This window comes from Aquarana catesbeiana, linkage group LG04 (genome assembly GCF_042186555.1).
Source record: "Aquarana catesbeiana isolate 2022-GZ linkage group LG04, ASM4218655v1, whole genome shotgun sequence".
Lineage (NCBI taxonomy): Eukaryota > Metazoa > Chordata > Amphibia > Anura > Ranidae > Aquarana > Aquarana catesbeiana.
The window spans coordinates 517,606,643-517,623,440 of NC_133327.1; the positions used below are offsets into that span (position 1 = coordinate 517,606,643).

At 41.9% G+C, this 16,798-nt stretch overlaps 1 long non-coding RNA gene across 1 annotated transcript in view; it reads left to right on the forward strand.

Annotated features, from left to right (window-relative positions):
- LOC141141564 (uncharacterized) overlaps positions 1–15,242 on the forward strand; it is a 70,508-nt gene extending 55,266 nt beyond the window's left edge. Inside the window, exons 2-3 of the long non-coding RNA XR_012244134.1 lie at positions 14,258–14,392; positions 14,473–15,242. This is a non-coding gene — a long non-coding RNA (uncharacterized lncRNA). The remainder of the gene's footprint in view (positions 1–14,257; positions 14,393–14,472) is intronic.
- The last annotated feature ends 1,556 nt before the right edge of the window (positions 15,243–16,798 follow it).

The following is a 16,798-nucleotide window of genomic DNA, read 5'->3' on the forward strand; positions in this document are numbered from 1 at the left end:
AAGTCTCTTCCCATCAAATTTACAGGGCACCTTGGTATTATCCTAAAAGAGTGTGTGCATATGGTGTAACCTTCATCATCTACTATTGGTAGGGGTCGGGTCCTATATGTTTTTGTCAGTATCCCATTAATTCCCAAAGAGGGTTCTGCTGGTTCCCATTTGCCTTTGAAATGATCTTCACAAATAGTACTCCTAGTAGCACCACTATCAACGAGATAGGGAAGAAGTCTCCCATTTACTGAAATAACAACCATTGGACTGTCAGTGAAATCATTTGAGACAAAAGGAAAAGCTGGGGCACTACCCTCCGGGCCCCATCATTGTTGTTGATTTCCCCATTTGATTGGAAATGTTGGACCTTGTTGGGTGGATGCCTGTGGTTGTCGTGTCTAGTTACGGGCAGAGCTGGACTTGGGAGTCTGTGGAGAGGTGGGGTGAGGACGCTGACTCACCCAGTGATCCTCGGCACCACAGTTGGAACATCCATTGTTTCTAGGGCGACTCATCCCTCTTCCATTTCTGTCTCTAAATCTGCCTCTACCTCTTCCTCTAAAGTTTCCCTTCATATTTCCTTGGAAATGTTGTGTGGAGACAGGTGATGGTTTTGGTATATCAAAACAACCTGCTGAATTTTTCTGTGAAAGTGCTTTGCCAAAGTCAGTTCTAGGAAGGGTTGACCATTCAGTAATCATTTGTTTGACTGGGACCACTAAATGGGGTTTGAGATTACTCAGGAAAGTCTGGATCAATAATGGATCCATAGCTGGCAGAATACCCAAACCAGCTTCCTGTGTCCACACATCATTGAATCTTTTCCAAAATTCAAGAACTGATTCTCCTGTCTTTTGTTTGCATGCTATGGCGGTGGGCAATGAAGATTTTGGTTTAAAAATCTCTAACAACATGTGAGTTGTTACTTCAGTCCACATATCATCTCTCCCTTGTTCTGTGTTAAGCTTGTAATCGGTTGCAGCTGTACCTGCCGGTTCTACAGTAGATATAGTTCCAACCTTGGTCCAGTCCCAACCTGTACCTGTCCCTACAACACCCTCAATAATTAACCTCATATCCTCCTGTGTGTAGTTTCTGCCTTTACAAGCTCTTTTTAGGTAGGCGAGAGTGGCGGGTGCAGAGACAGTGGGTTTAGGACAGTTTTTAACTATGTGATTTATGTCTTCAATCTCTATAACTTTCTTTAATAGACTGTCACCTACGGTCATGAAGGGCAGCTGCTTAGTTGCAGAGGCCGCTTCTTTCTCTTTCCACTGTATCCTTTAAGCTCTAGTCTCGTTTTGTTTTCCTGATGGGCTTATTATGTTAGTTATACCAAATCTGTCAGTAATACTAGTAATAAGGGATCCTCCCGTTGCTTCATTATCCTTACCTACCTCAACGTCCGACTCTTCCTTTGTATCTCTTACTGTGGATGAAACTACGGCTGTTCTGTCTGCCTGTTGCTCTGGTTGTTGTGGAGGTGGTGCCTGTGGTCTTTGGGGAACAGGATTTGGAGGATTAGGGTTAGGGTTGTTGGTTTGTGTAACATGGTAACCTGCTAGCAAATCTCTGTCCTCAGGACTCAAACTTGGGTATAAACCTTTCAGGGCAGTGGGAGTTGTAGTAATATTATAGGGCGGGGGCAGGGTGACGGCAAAGCTTCCATGGTTTAGAGATTTCTCTAACTCATGTTTCTTCTCCGAAGCTGGATCTTTATCCTGTATTTTGGGACGTTTAATTTTCTTATTTGTCCTGTCATACCAATAGGGAGCGTATGTCAACCAATTTTCTCCTCCCTTTCACACATAGTCCTTGTCTTATTGGGGGTCTGGACCATACTATGGCCATGTGTCTCTGTCATTTAGACAAAGACCTTTTATCATGTCCATATGAAAGGGGCTATTTGCCCCATCCCAGGGAAAGGGACTACAGCTGCCTAGACCTTCTGTCCATCCTGCGTTATGATCCACCCAAAGGTTAACGAGGTATTAATCCGTCCCTCATATTCTGGATACAAAATCCTTACAACATTCACCTACTTTCGGTAACGGTATTTTACCCTGCGTTTTTCCCATTATCCTAGGAAAACAGAACAATTCACAGTGCTTGACTGCCACCTAGCGGTGCCTATTTTCCTTAACAGAATAAAGGAGAGAAATTTGGAACAAGCCTTGTTCACAACCTTGTTCACGGACCTGCTGTCTTGTTTCAGACAAACTTAAACCTTCTATGAAATTAACTTTACAATGTACATTAATTCTCAACACTTTCCTAAAATATGGACCTTTACCCAAATTGTGTCTATAACCTCTGGGGACACTACTCACCAAGTGTGCCCTTTGGTTCTTGAAACAAAACAGCAGTCCACAAATACACTCAGCTCACTTCATCCAGCGTGATACTTTTAAAGCAGCTATACAATCATACACAGTTTACACAATACATCGATCATCAGTCTCTTGTTCTGTCCCAAACAGAACTAAAACTCTAGAGTACTCTGTAAAATTATCCTAAGGTTACCAAAACCTTTTCAAGTGTTCCCAAAACACTATTTATGTGACCGGTCAACTTTTATCTCTACTTATGAGAGGTTCTATAGCCCAACAGCAATCTCTATGGGGTGGAAGTCACACGGGCCCCGGCAAGTCAATTTCACTCAAAAAGAATAAGATTTACTTACCGAGTCTGTTAAGGGTTGTCTTCCATCCCGGACGAGCCCCCAGTGCTGAAAGGGTTAATCCTGGGTCTAGGGTGGTCCCCTAACCTCTCAGACCTCTAAAAAGCTAAAGAGGTACTCAAACTGTACATACTGTAAAATGGAAACTTGTGAATATTAAGATGGCTGACAGAATACAAGATGGATGCTTAGCATAACCTTTCAGGTTCTACTGGTCCAATATGAGAGGAGAGATAGAGAGCTATTGTCACTCCTGTTTAGCATGTATTCGACGTAAGACATTACCAGTTAGGGCTGTTCCCATGGGACATTTGCAGAGCCAAGAGCCTTTTAGAGTTGGTTTGCATTGACTTCCTGTGCCTGGAACCCAATACAGGTGGAAGAAATAACATCCTGGTGGTGACTGACCATTTCACTTGCTATTCATAGGCCTATTTTACCAAAGACCAGAAAGCGAGTACTGTGGCCAAAGTCCTTGTTGAAACGTTTTTGTGCATTATGGGTTGCTGGTCCGCATCCACATCGATCAAGGAAGAAACTTTGAGAGTCGGTTAGTGCATCAGCTGTGCACCCTGCTGGGCAATCTCGGACCACTCCTTACCACCCACAAGGGGACCCTCAGCCTGAGAGGTTTGATCAAACTTTGTTGAATATGTTGGGGACTCTTCCCACGGAAAAGAAACAGCACTGGGGAAATCATATTGCAGCTATGGTACATTATTACAACAGTACTGTGAGTGATGCCGCTGGTTATTCTCCATATTGCCTCATGTTTGGGAGAAAAGCTTGTCTTTCTGTTGACTTTTTTCGGCACCTCCATTGACAATACTTCACTGACCTCTCACAGTGGTTATGTTGAAAGGCTATGGAAGAACCTGCGGCAAGCATATGAGTCAAGAAACAAAAAGAACTTTGACTTAAAAGTGAAAATACATGATTTGCAACCAGGAGATCGTGTGTTGTTGAAGAACTTGGGGGTACCAGGGAAACAAACTGGCTGACCGATGGCGACCGCAAACTTATGTTATCTGTAAACAGCTTCCTGGGTTACTAGTCTACCAAAGGGAAGATGGGCCTCTGATGATGTGGCATCGAAACCATCTGCTTCCATTGTCTGATGTGGTTAGGGTGCCTCAAGTACCTCTTTCATCTCCTCCAAAGCCAACTCCACCCGGGACTCGTTCACAGCAACCAATGTCTATTCTTCCTGTATTATCAGAAGGCAGCGAAGATAAGGAAGATTATGCCGCGAGTTCCTAGCCCAACTGTATCATCAGGGAGAGGGAGAGATGAAGAAGAAGAGAGGTGGTGGCTGTGTCTTTTTGGATGTGGCTTGCCGAAAACTAACCTGATGCAGGGATTATGAATGAAAAAAGAGCAGTGTCTGTTAAAGTGCTGACTGGAGGGACAACTGATAGGATGAAAATTGTGAGTACTAGTCTAACTTCTGAGAAGGAAACGAGATTTGATAAATTTTTCTGATGAACCTTTGCCTGTACCTGAAGCAAATTGCCTTGCTGAGGTTGAAGATCCTTGCACGGGTGTGGAAATTAGAGAATGTCAGCAAACACCTATGCCCAGTTCACATTATTGATTCCAGTAGTCATATTGGATAACACCTTTTAGGATTACAAAAGAAGGATGTCATAACACAACGAGGATAAACCAAAATTCTGCTAAATTTGCTACACTTTGTCATTCAGGAAAACTTTACTTACAGCATAAAGAGGCTAGATGAAAATATCTGGATTTCAAGAAATTTTACCTTTTTATCATCCTTTTTTCCCCTCATCTGCCTTAAAGCGGGGTTCCACCCAAATTTTGAACAATATCTGTATGTATTCTCTTCCTTGCCTAGATGCTGACATGCCGTTTAAAAAAATTTAAATCGCTGTAATTACCTTTTATTTTTCTATTCTTCTTTGCACTTCCTGGTTCTCCTCCCGTGGGAGTATGCGTGTTTCTAGCCTCTCCCAGACTCCTGGGAGCTAGTCTCAGGCTTCCCAGAATGCCACTGAGCATGTGCGGGAATGAGCGGTGAATGCTGGGAGCACAGCATTCACCACATCCAGGAAATAAATGCTTGTGGGCTTCAAATGCCCACAATGAAGATGGAAACCGCCTGCAGTGAATAATATAAGTTATTCTTTCCGACAAAATCTGACACAGGCGGACATATTACACACAATATGTGAGTATGTAATGCTGAGAAGAAAAGTTTGTGAATGAACTCAAAAAAAAAAAAACGATAGATAGGTGGACCCCAGCTTTAAACGCATTGGACTGCTAGAGGGAGCCATCTTATTTGAATGTAATATTTTTGCATATTGTTTAGTCATATCGTGCAGGATTTATTGGCCTGTGATTTGAGGAAGCAGAAGGGAGAAATCTGACACATGAGATATAGGGGGTTATTTACGAAAGGTAAATCCACTTTGCACTACAAGTGCACTTGGAAATGCAGTCACTGTAAATCTGAGGATTTGGATTTGCCTTTAATAAATAACCCCCAGTTAGTGTCAGTTATCTACTCTCCTGTTAACCTGTTCACATAGGTTTCTGTGATTGGGTTAATATTGTGCTCATTTATAGCCAAGGTAACTTTGCACCATTATATTGTTTTCTTTGGATAAGTACAGATAAAATAGCTGTGTGTTTAGGAGAGTTTTTTCACTGACAAAGTTGAGATATATGTATTCTGTGTTTTATTAATATAGTAAAAGTATTTGAACTGTTTCTTCAATACTGTGTGAGTTTCTATTTACTACTACAGTTGGTGAGATGACGGAACGAGGTAAGAGAGGATTTGCAGAGTCAAGGTAATCAGTGGGGTACAGAGTTTATTAGCAGCCCTCACTGGGGTACCGCTACACTTGTGAACTGAAAATCTACAAACAAAATAATGATCACTACCAGATTTTTGTCAGTTTAGTCCTTTAGGATCTACTGTATCATAACTGTAGAAATAACATCTGTACATTCTCCACTCAACATTGTCTTTCTTCAGCTTCTTGACTTTCAATGAACATGAAAATAGGAAAGGACATTGTGACTCCATCCAGAGCAAAATTGCCACTTTACCTACCCCCACCCTAAAGCCTATAAAGTGCTTGATTGCCCAGCCTTATTCCTCTTCCAATGCCTGAGTAAATAAAACTAAAATTAAGATCAAACTTTGCCACTGTATTAAACTTTGTCTTACTAGAAGAAAGTGTGGAGTATTCTGAAATGTGCAACCTAAGGGGCAGAAGAGAGACAAGCAAGCTTATATCACTAGGCACCAGATATACTGTAAATCCTGCTGGGCACAGTCAGGGCCGGGACAAGGGGTGGGCAGAAGGTGTGGCTGCCCTGGGGCACCGTGGTATCATGTGAGGTGGGGGGGCGCTGCAAGGAGATTAGGGGAGAGGGGATTTGTGTTGGGGCCGCAGGGGGTAAGTGTTGTTCTAGGAGGGGAAATATGGTGGTGTGTGCTAAGAGTGGTGATTTAGGGAGATTTGTGTCAGGAGGAGGAATGGTAGGAAGAAGATCTGTGCTGGGCTCAGGGATTGGGGGGGGGTTGTGCTGGGAGGGTGAGATTTGTAGTGGGGTGGGGGTGGGAGAAGCTGTGTACTAGGAGAGGAAATTTTAGGGGTAGAGGATTTATGTTAGGAAGGGTGATTTTTTTGGGGAGGGAAGGTGCATTTGAGCTGGGGGGATTTGGGGGATGGAGGAGGAAGATCTCTGCTGGGAGAGGGAATTTAAGCAGGGGATGGATTTGTACTGGGAGGAGGGGGAATTTATGCTTAGGGGGAAAGCATGCAAGTTAGCGCTGAGTTTTTTTTTTTTTTGAGGAAGAGGGGATTTTTGCTGACACAATGGTCATACATCTTGGGGAGGGGGGCACAGTTTGGTATGTTCGCCCTAGGTTCTAGATGTCCTTGTCCCGGCACTGGGTACAGTGATAGCATTTGAGCAAAAAAGGTTCTACTGGTTTTCATAATGAACTACCACAAGGATAGTTGGACTGTGTGTAACAATCTCAGGCTCCCCAAGAGCTAACAATTTAGTAAATAAGCTCCATATAGGGCAAGACGCATTGAGTCAAAATTGTAACACAAATAAAGGTCAGAACAGGAGACAAAACAGAATGATGGCAGGAATTGCGGATTGAAAAACTAAAGGACTTCAAGGGACTCGAAGAAACTATATTGCTCAAATGCTATTGATACACGCAGGGTTTTTATTTGGTGCTTGGTAACATCAGAGACTTGTATTTGTCTCTGCTGTAATATCAATTGTGCAAATATTATTACAAAGCAGAGCAGCACATGTACATTTGTAACCTTCTGGAGCCTGGTAGTGGGGTTGCTCAAAGGCATGGGGATTTTTTAACATAAGGTCTTCAGGGTTCCACTCCTGGGATGGCGCTCCACTGGCAACTGTGGCTGGGTACAAGGCCACCCTACATCAGAGTCGGTGCGTGGGTCACTAAAGGGCATAACAGTACATGGCATTAAAGAGTACCTCCACTTTTGTTGAGAAAAAAACATTCCTCTCTAGGTGATCAATGTACATTGCAAGGATTTTAACAAACTTTGTTGCAGATTCCTACCTTTTGTGATCCTGAAGAAAGAACTGTTTGTTTGTCTGTCCATGTGGAAAGTGAGTCTAATGGGAGTGGTTTCATAATTATCAATCAGCTACTGCACCTGCAAGGCCCTAAATGACGTGATTTCCTATTGGGAGTATCTCACCAAATATTACATTTTTGTTGCAGGGATGTCTGAAATCTGACTTGTATCTTAGTACTGACTTCTGGGAAAATCAGTGAACCAATCGCTCAAGCAGGAGATGATGTTTCTGGGGGGCAGTTCTGCACTCATTCTGTGTACAGAACACCTCCAGGTAGCCATATTGCATTGCATTTTTAGAAAATTACAGTGCTGCAGACTGAATAGGAAAGGTCATTTTAATAACATTCAATTACAATATGACTTGTGTCGCAATTGTATATGCTATATTCTTTTTTAATTTTATTTGCTATTTTTTTCACCACAAAAGTGGAGCTACCCTTTAAAGCTGAACTCCGGGAATTCAACCACATTCTTTAAAAGTGCTTACTATGGGTTAAATCCAACGTGGTGCATGCCTTATCTCTTTTATTTACAACTAACAGTTTTCCTGAGCCCCAGGATTACAGTTATTGCCATACTCCTAACATTCTGATCGGAGAGACTTGTACAGCAGCAGCTCTGCCCACCCCTCCACTGTCTATTCACAGAATGCTTTGTGTTTTGTGAAAGGAATCACATAATACAAGGCGCTCTGTGAATAGATGAGAGCAGGATAGGGATGGGTAGAGGTTGCATGCAACTCTGCAGCTGCTGGAGCTGAGACCAGAAGGTCAACATTGGAGCGCTGGAGGTACAGTGGTAACTATACTCCGAGTCTTCAGTATAATTTTAAATTAAAAAACTATATAGCATGCACCTCCTTGCACTTAACCCATGGTAATCCAACACAATTTAGAAAGTAGCTGAATTCCTGGAGTCCCAGTTACATTGGTGGACACTGTCTAGACTAGAGAGACTCCCCAGTACAGCCTAGACTTCATCAGCCATAACTGTATGCAGCCAGTTGCGGGGTTCCTGTCCTCGGCTACCTACATCATCTTATGTAGCCAAGCCAGTCCTCTGATAAGAGAGGGAGACTTTGGCCACCTTGTTCAAAGAACTGCAAGTTAATTGACTAGGTACAAACTTTGTTCAGTTAGATGATAGTATTACAAAACCTGTTATTCTATACTGCCACCTAGTGGCAACCATGAGAACCATTTCTGGCTTATCTGTTACTATCTGTGGATTTGGTCCATCTGTTATTTATTTTTTGTTTTATACCTTTTACATTAACCTATCTGCATTCTCTGATACCCTGCTTTCTGACAGTAAATACCATTTGTTCATCGCTGTGCATCTGATCATTTGGCTGCTTCCATTATGCAACACAATGTACCTGACAAAGGGGTGAATGCTAACTCCCAGGAGCATGGGAAGCTTAGCATAGGCAGTAATTTTTTTTTTTTTTAGTTGCAAGGACTTTTGAATTGACTGAATAGCATCCCTAGTGAAATCACCCGATTTATCTATACAGGGAAATTCACTATTAAAAGAAAAACAAAAGGAGAAGCTGCTCTCCATTAAAAGTTCCCTGTCTGTTTTTATCACAAGTCCAATACACAAATAGTTTACATTTGATCCTGCACACTCTAATGCATTTCATCTATACAGGGACTATATAGTCTATATGGCTGTATGATATGCATGATAGCTGAAATCATGAAAAATCTAAAAAAAAGATCTGAAGCAGAAACAGATCCTATCTGTATATCTATATCTATCTATATATACAGTATACATCACTCCTGTTCTTTTGCAAGATCTTTATGTGGGAGATTGAAGAAAGAAAAAGAGGATCCTCCTGAATCCATCCTAAAATCAACTGTGTGATCATTGTTAACATCTGGTAGACAAGGATCTTGGATCATGCCATGTGCCTTCGGTTTAAGTAACTGTGACATACTCCCCCGGGACAGAGGCTTTTCGAGGGGACTGAATGCTAGACCTAGCCTACTGACTATGGGCCCTGGCATTTGAGGGAGCTACAAGCATTTAGGTTGATATTCTGTTATGTAATGCAAAAGGACATTATTAAGGAGACCATGATGGTCTCTACCAGCTTGGAACTCGTGGGACAGATGTATGTGAAAGGAATGCTGATTAATGAGATCTGGAAAGCCCGGGTCTTTCACCCAATAGTTTATTGTGCTCATTAACACACCTTTGTCTCCTAGCAAACTATTGGAGGGGGGATGTGTTTCTACTTATGTGTATTATAAGCTGGGAGTGAGGAGACGGCAAGTCTACCCTGAAAGGTCATATCTCTGAGTCACCTAGTCTGGGTAAATGATTAGATAACTAGCTCATGTTAATTAGGTTTCTGGTTACAGTTTGTATTGTCAGCCTGCTGTATATATTTGTGTGTCATCTCAAATAAATCAGTTCAGTCCATGTTCAGCAACCAAACGAGTGTTGTCTTGTTTTCTGGTTGTTGGCAGTTGGAATATCTGATATCTATATTCAAACTGTGAGGAGGCGGTATATGACGAAAGCACTCAAGCGGAGTGTGGGGCGTTTTGTTACAGTAACCCCATGCCTTTATCCTGGAGATTGTAGAAATGCAGTAGTGACATTGAACTCCTTGTTGAGAAGATGTTGTCACTAGGAGCACCAGCACATTTGACATGCCATTAAAGGGGATAAGAATTAAAATAGTTATTGTGAGTAGCATCACACAAGTGCACTGTACCAGGTTCTAAACATCATTTAGCCTTTCAGATGTGCTGCCACAGCAGCCCATTCAAATATTTATTGATTTTGTATATTCCTTTAGTTTCTCCTTCCTGGTTGTTGCCAGTTAGTTCAATCCTTGGACACTCCCGGCCTCTCATTTGCCAAGTTAGTTTAATCTTTAATGTCCCTGAGTTAAGAGTTTGTTTTTTTTAGCGCAGGGGTCTCTGAACTTTCCAAACAAAGGACCAGATTACTGTCCTTCAGACTTTAGGGGGCTGAATTGTGGCCACTAGGAGTAAAAAATGCATCGCCATTAGTAGGATTAAACAATGCCTCAGGCTTGGTTGTTATTGGGAGTAAGAAAATTACATAGTGGCTGTTGTCAGCAACAAAAGGAATAGTGCCCCGTCTTTGTTGTTGATGCCAATTATTGCTAACAGTGGGAGAAATAGTGCCCTATTGTTGGTGTCTGTGGAAGGAATAGTGCCCCAGTTTTGGTGTCAGTGGGAGGAATAGTGCCCCATCACTGGTGTCAGTGGGAGGAATAGTGCCCCATTGTTGGTGTCAGTGGGAGGAATAGTGCACCATTGTTGGTGTCAGTGGCAGGAATAGTGCCCCATTTTTGGCGTCAGTGGGAGGAATATTGCCCCATTGTTGGGCTCAGCAGGGGGGAATTATACTCTATTGTTAGTGTCAGTGCAAGAAATGGTGCCTCATCATTGGTGTCCTTGGGAGGAACAGCGCCTTATATCAGTGGGAGGAATAGTGCCCCAAGGGCCAGGAAAATGCAAGCAAAGAGCCACATCTGGCCTTTGGGCCGCAGTTTGAAGACCCCTGTTTTAGAGAGTCTGATGGTTATGACCACAAAATGTATTTTTACCCCTGAAAAAGACCAGGAACTTTCCTATGTATTTATCAGCCTTAAACTAAATTGTATCTCACTTGGCCTTTCTACATGTATCTGTTGCTCAGTGTCTACCAGTAGAATTGGAAGACTTGTTTTTCCCTGAGATGCACCACCAATTGGCTGTGCTTGTTTTTCAATGTCCCTATAAAATGGTATACATGATAGTGTCTTATTTGTAGTTTATAGATAAAGAGACATTAAGCTGACTATTTGAATCAATCATGGGTTTTGCTGTTGATCTGCTGAGATTATTTTCCTTTTTCATACAGCAAGACTGATGACAATCTAATTTTAGTTGACTTCTGTGGTACATTGGACCTTGTTTACTAAAACATATGTGCATACACCATTGCTTCAAGCATTTGTTACTCAACACTTCATATTCCTGATATGTGCCTGCTATACCATGTACTTGTATGAGAAAGTACCCAGATCTCTTTAGGTTGCTTCCTCTTTGTGAAATGCTTGGTGTTCCTGCCAAGTCTCTCTGCTTTCTTATTAAAAAGTGACCACACTAAGCAGGAGAGCACATTGTGGTCAGCTCTCTAGCTGTACTGGGAACTCAGTGTGCTCTCCTCCAATGATCAGACTTGTCCTGAAATGCCCCCCCGCTGCACAGCCATTCACTGGGAAGCTCGGTGTTCTGCTGTTTCTCCTCCCCCGGCTCTTATGCAGCTGAGAACAGAGGATATGTGATCACTTATAAAAAATGGGAAAAAAGGTATTCATAATGTTTTTTTTTATATATCTATACACAAATGTTTTGCCTTTTAATTCCTATTTTAAATTGAACGGGTTGTTTTACAAGGTGATCATTTACAAACATTTTAAATACATCTGTGGAGAGGTGAAAAGAAAAAAAAATATTTTCACAGCAGTTATTATCTGGCCCCAAATATTAAATTCACTAACCAGTGTGGTCTGTTTAGGAGTGTATGCTTCACCAGGGGTTACTACTTTTTGTTCCACGGAAACTGAAATAGAAACTAAGATAGCTTATAACTGGCATATCCAGTTTTGTTGCTTCTATTAGTTATTTCGCAAGCACATTTCATGCAAAAACAAGACCACATATAGTGAGAACTCATATTACTAAAGGTGACTGCACAAACTACTAAAAGCAAAAATGCCATAATCTATGTGGTGTGGAGCATACTATAGAGTGCATTCACTGATATCAGTGCACATGCACAGAAGTGCATATTTTGGCGATAACCATACCTCCCAAATTTCCAGATTTCATGGGACTGTCCTGAAATTTCTAGAAAATGTGTCCTGTTGTCAGATGGGTGCTGGAATGCTCATTCCAGCACCTGGCTTCAGCTTCATTGCTGCTCTGCTTGGTGGGGTGACCTCCTGCCTGTCATGACCACTATAGTTCCAGCAGAGGGAGGCAAGAGGAAGAAGAGCATTTATAAGTAAGTAATCAGCCTCTTTGCTGTGTTCCTGCTGGCCAGTGGGTACAGTGCTGTGTACCTACTACTTTTAAATTTGCCAAATGTTCAGGTTGCATTGTTATGCCCTGTACACACGGTCGGATTTTCCGACGGAAAATGTTCAGTGGGAGCTTGTTGTCGGAAATTCCGACCGTGTGTAGGCTCCATTGGACATTTTCCATCGGACTTTCCGTCACACAAAATTTGAGATCTGGATCTCAAATTTTACGTCAACAAAATCCATTCTCGTAAATTCCGATCGTGTGTACATAATTCCGACGCACAAAGTTCCATGCATGCTCTCAATCAAGTACGAGACGGAAGCGCTCGTTCTGGTAAAACTAGCGTTTGTAATGGAGATAGCACATTCGTCACGCTGCAAATTTTAAAATCTTTTAATGCAGCGCATTCTCTTCTTTATAATGCTAGAATAATGAAGTTGTTTTGCTGCTGATATTCACACAGAGTTCTGACATACTGATTTCTTTAGTATTTTTCTTGATCTCATGAATATTTTTTTTTTTCGTCAGATCTCCATAATAATGCTTTGAATTTATGTTTATATATTTTTTTTTGATCCAGATCTATTTTTATTTTGTTTTTTTATAGTGATCTCCATAATTTTTGCTTTCGTTTTGTGTCAAGTTACCACAACACCATTATTATCTTGTATTTTTTAACCTCAAGGAGGTTGGTGTTGGTGTCCCTTGTTAATATGACATTGTATTTTTGAAATGTACCTGCCTACTCACAAACATACCTGACTTCCGTATCATTGGCGTGGTAATGGCGTGCGTTCCACAGCCGACCTGACAAGAAACCGGAAGATCGGAGAGAACGGAAGTGACATATTGCGTACCGTGTATGCCCCGCCTTACGCGTTTCATCACACGGATGTCATCTGAGGCGCGGCCAACATATGGCGCTTGGTTTAAACCCTTTCCATCTGTTGTGTTTTCAGTCCATTTTACATCCGCCCTGCTGTGGTGTGACTGTTTTGTCCACTTCTGATTGGGTATTGTGGCGATTCCATGCACTATTTATAAACGTATGGTGTACCAATAAGGCCAAATATTCAATTTAAGGCCTCAAATATGTCCTTTATAGAGATGGTGGAGATGGTGGACATCTTGAAGAGGGCCGACTATGATGGGAAGCATGGACCTTACCCAAACCCAAATGTGAGAAAGGCTAAGATCATGACTAAAGTTATGAAAAGTCTGCACAGGAATTTTGCGGTTTGACGATCCAAGGATCAATTGAGGAAACGCTGGTCAGACCTGAAATTGAGGGAGCAGGATCAGTACAGAAAGATCAAGAGAGTTCTTCAAAAAAATAAGTAGTTGTCGTGTGTTCCTATTATTATTATTACTTGCATGCTGCTCCATGTGCTTTTCTTTGCTGTTGTACAGTTTAAAAAGGCAACTTTCAGGTTCGTGGGCACGGTAATCGTTCGTAGTAAACATCGTTCGTTCGCCCACTAATACAATGTTTTTGGCAGATACAGGTTAACTACATTTGTTCAGGTCTATTTGTAGTAAAAGAAGTTTAATACATTGTTGTCTTGATGGGTTTGTACTAGAATGAAATGCAAACTTGATTCAGTGTAAGGAGAGGACACTCAGCAGCTGTTTACACATCTGGATGCAGGAGCACTAGTGTGGGACACCAAAACAAACTTTTTAGGGTGTCCCACACAGGTGCTCCAGTGGATACTAGGGGTGTCTCCATGTGTGAAAATTATACAAAAAAAAGGTAAGTATTCTAGCTTTAGAAAGGGAAGAAAAATACGTCTTCAGCTTGGAACTCTGCCAAAAAAGACAATTGTACGACACTTCCAAGCAATGTTTCATATTACTATTTCTGGCCTCAAATATTTGTGTGCTAAGTATACCTTTTTTTATTTACATAGGGGAGAAAAGACTCAGGAAATCTGAGGACACCAGGGACCCCCCACCTCCGAAAGAAAAGCAAATCCCCACACCACAACCAGAAGATGTGGAGGAAGGAGAGGTTTATGAAGTGGGCGAAATAGTGACCACAACAGGTGAGTGTCTGAGACCACAGCTTCAGGTAATAGATGGATGCCTGCATATTTATAATACATGGTGTGTATTTTAATTTTAGGTGATGTGGATGTTGTGGAAGAAGATTCGCATTTCACACGTGCAAGTGTACACGTCCTCATTGGGGAGATCATGGTGTGCAATCCTGATTTACAAAAGATCAAGGAAGACATCAATGATATTGAAAAAAGACTCAAAAACATCATTGATGTTTTAGGCCGAATATAAAAAACACCTAAAATCTTCATTCTTTTGCTATTTTTCACTAATTTTTTAAGTATCTTGAAAGCCAAATTTTGAAGATGCACACAGTGTGTCAACATGTGCTATCTGCCATCACGGGATATCAATGTACGCGTTTGGTGGGTGCAACCCCTTCCTCGCAACTAAAGTAGCTGAGAGGAAGAGTTGCACCCCTGAAACACGTCCATTGATCCCCCATGATGGGAACTAGCACATGTTGACATTAAGCATGGGATCAGGAGGGAAATCCCCATTTTGACTGTCAATTTGTGTGCATCTTCAAAATTTGGCTTTCACAGGGGTGACATCACCCCATCTGATGAAGGCAAGATCAACACAGTTTGGACATACTAATGTCTGATCTTGCCTTCTTTTTTTCAAAGTTGAACTTTGTAAGTTTCTGAGTTGGGTATTGTTTTATGGTTTTAAACATGCCTATTTAACACAAAAAAGGCTATTTGTACTGTCTATACCAAAAATGTCTATACCAAAAATGTACTGTCTATACCATAAAATATGTTGGTTTGTTCAAAAACCCTTTTCTAACACACATGTGAATGTGCACAGAGTAAAAATTTTAAGACTCAACTATGTGTGGCTTCTTCTTTCAATGCTCAATAGCAGTTTTTGGAGTAAGTTGTTGTTTACAGTGACAATGGGGGTTACTTCCTAAAGGCAAATTCACTTTGCACTACAAGCGCACTTTCAAGTGGAAAAAGTGGATTTTCCTTTATTAACCACTTCCCGCCAGGCCCATAGCAGATGACGGCCGGGCGGTGGTTCAGTTATCCTGACTGGGCGTCATATGATGTCCAGCAGGATAACATGCCGCCACGGGGGCGCACATCGCGGCGATCGGTGGAGCGGTGTGTCCAATCACGGCTGATCACGATGTCAATAGGAAGAGCCGTTGATCGGCTTTTCCTCACTCGCGTTTGACAGACGTGAGTAGAGGAGAGCCGATCGGTGGCTCTCCTGACAGGGGGGGGTCTGTGCTGATTGTTTATCAGCGCAGCCCTCCCTTAGATGACCACACTGGACCACCAGGGATCGCCACTAGGACCACCAGGGAAGGGGGCAACATGTGCCCAGTCAGTGCCCAATCTGTGCCAATCAGTGCCCACAAATGGGCACTGATTGGCACCATTATATTGCAGTGATGCCAAGCAATGCCACCCTTAGGGGCATCAGTGTCATCAGTGCCCATCCGTGCCCATCAGTGCCCACCTATCAGCGCCCATAAGTGCCCCTCCGTGCCACCCATCAGTGCCACCCATAAGTACCCATCAGTGCCACCCATAAGTACCCATCAATGCCACCTACGAGTGCCCATCAGTGCCACCTCTCAGTGCCCATCAGTGCCGCCTATCAGTTCCCATCATCAGTGCCCGTCAGTGCCACCTCATTAGTGCCACCTCATTGGTGCCACCTCATCAGTGCCCATCAGTGCTGCCGTATCAGTGCCTGTCAGTGCTGCCGTATCAGTGCTCATCATTGAAGAAGAAAACGTACTTATTTACAAAAATGTTTAACAGAAACAAAGAAAAACTTGTTTTCTTTCAAAATTTTCGGTCTCTTTTTATTTGTTGCGCAAAAAATAAAAACCGCAGAGGTGATCAAATACCACCAAAAGAAAGCTCTATTTGTGGGAACAAAATGATAAAAAAATTGTTTGAGTACAGTGTAGCATGACTGCACAATTGTCATTCAAATTGCGACAGCGCTGAAAGCTGAAAATTGGCCTGGGCAGGAAGGTGCCTGGTATTGAAATGGTTAAATAACTCCCACAGTGCTTTATAATTTGCCACAATTATGCCATTTCTGTGACTCTGCGAAATTCATTCATGGTGCTGAAAATGATGTATATTTTTAACTGTAATGCATTACATACATTAACAAAAAAAACAAGGTGTGTGTGTGTAGCAGACCCACAACATAATAATAGTTCGCTGAAGAAGAGATTGTCACCTCATGTATCAAATAAATTATGTTTGCACTATTGAAAAGAATGTAAAAAAATAAAAGCCCATTGGAGAACCTAGGAGACAGTTAAAAGAAACACAAGCAGTAAATCAAAGGAAATATTATTTCAGTTTAAATATAAATTAAAAAAAAAAATGTTTATTAAACATTTTCTGGCATAT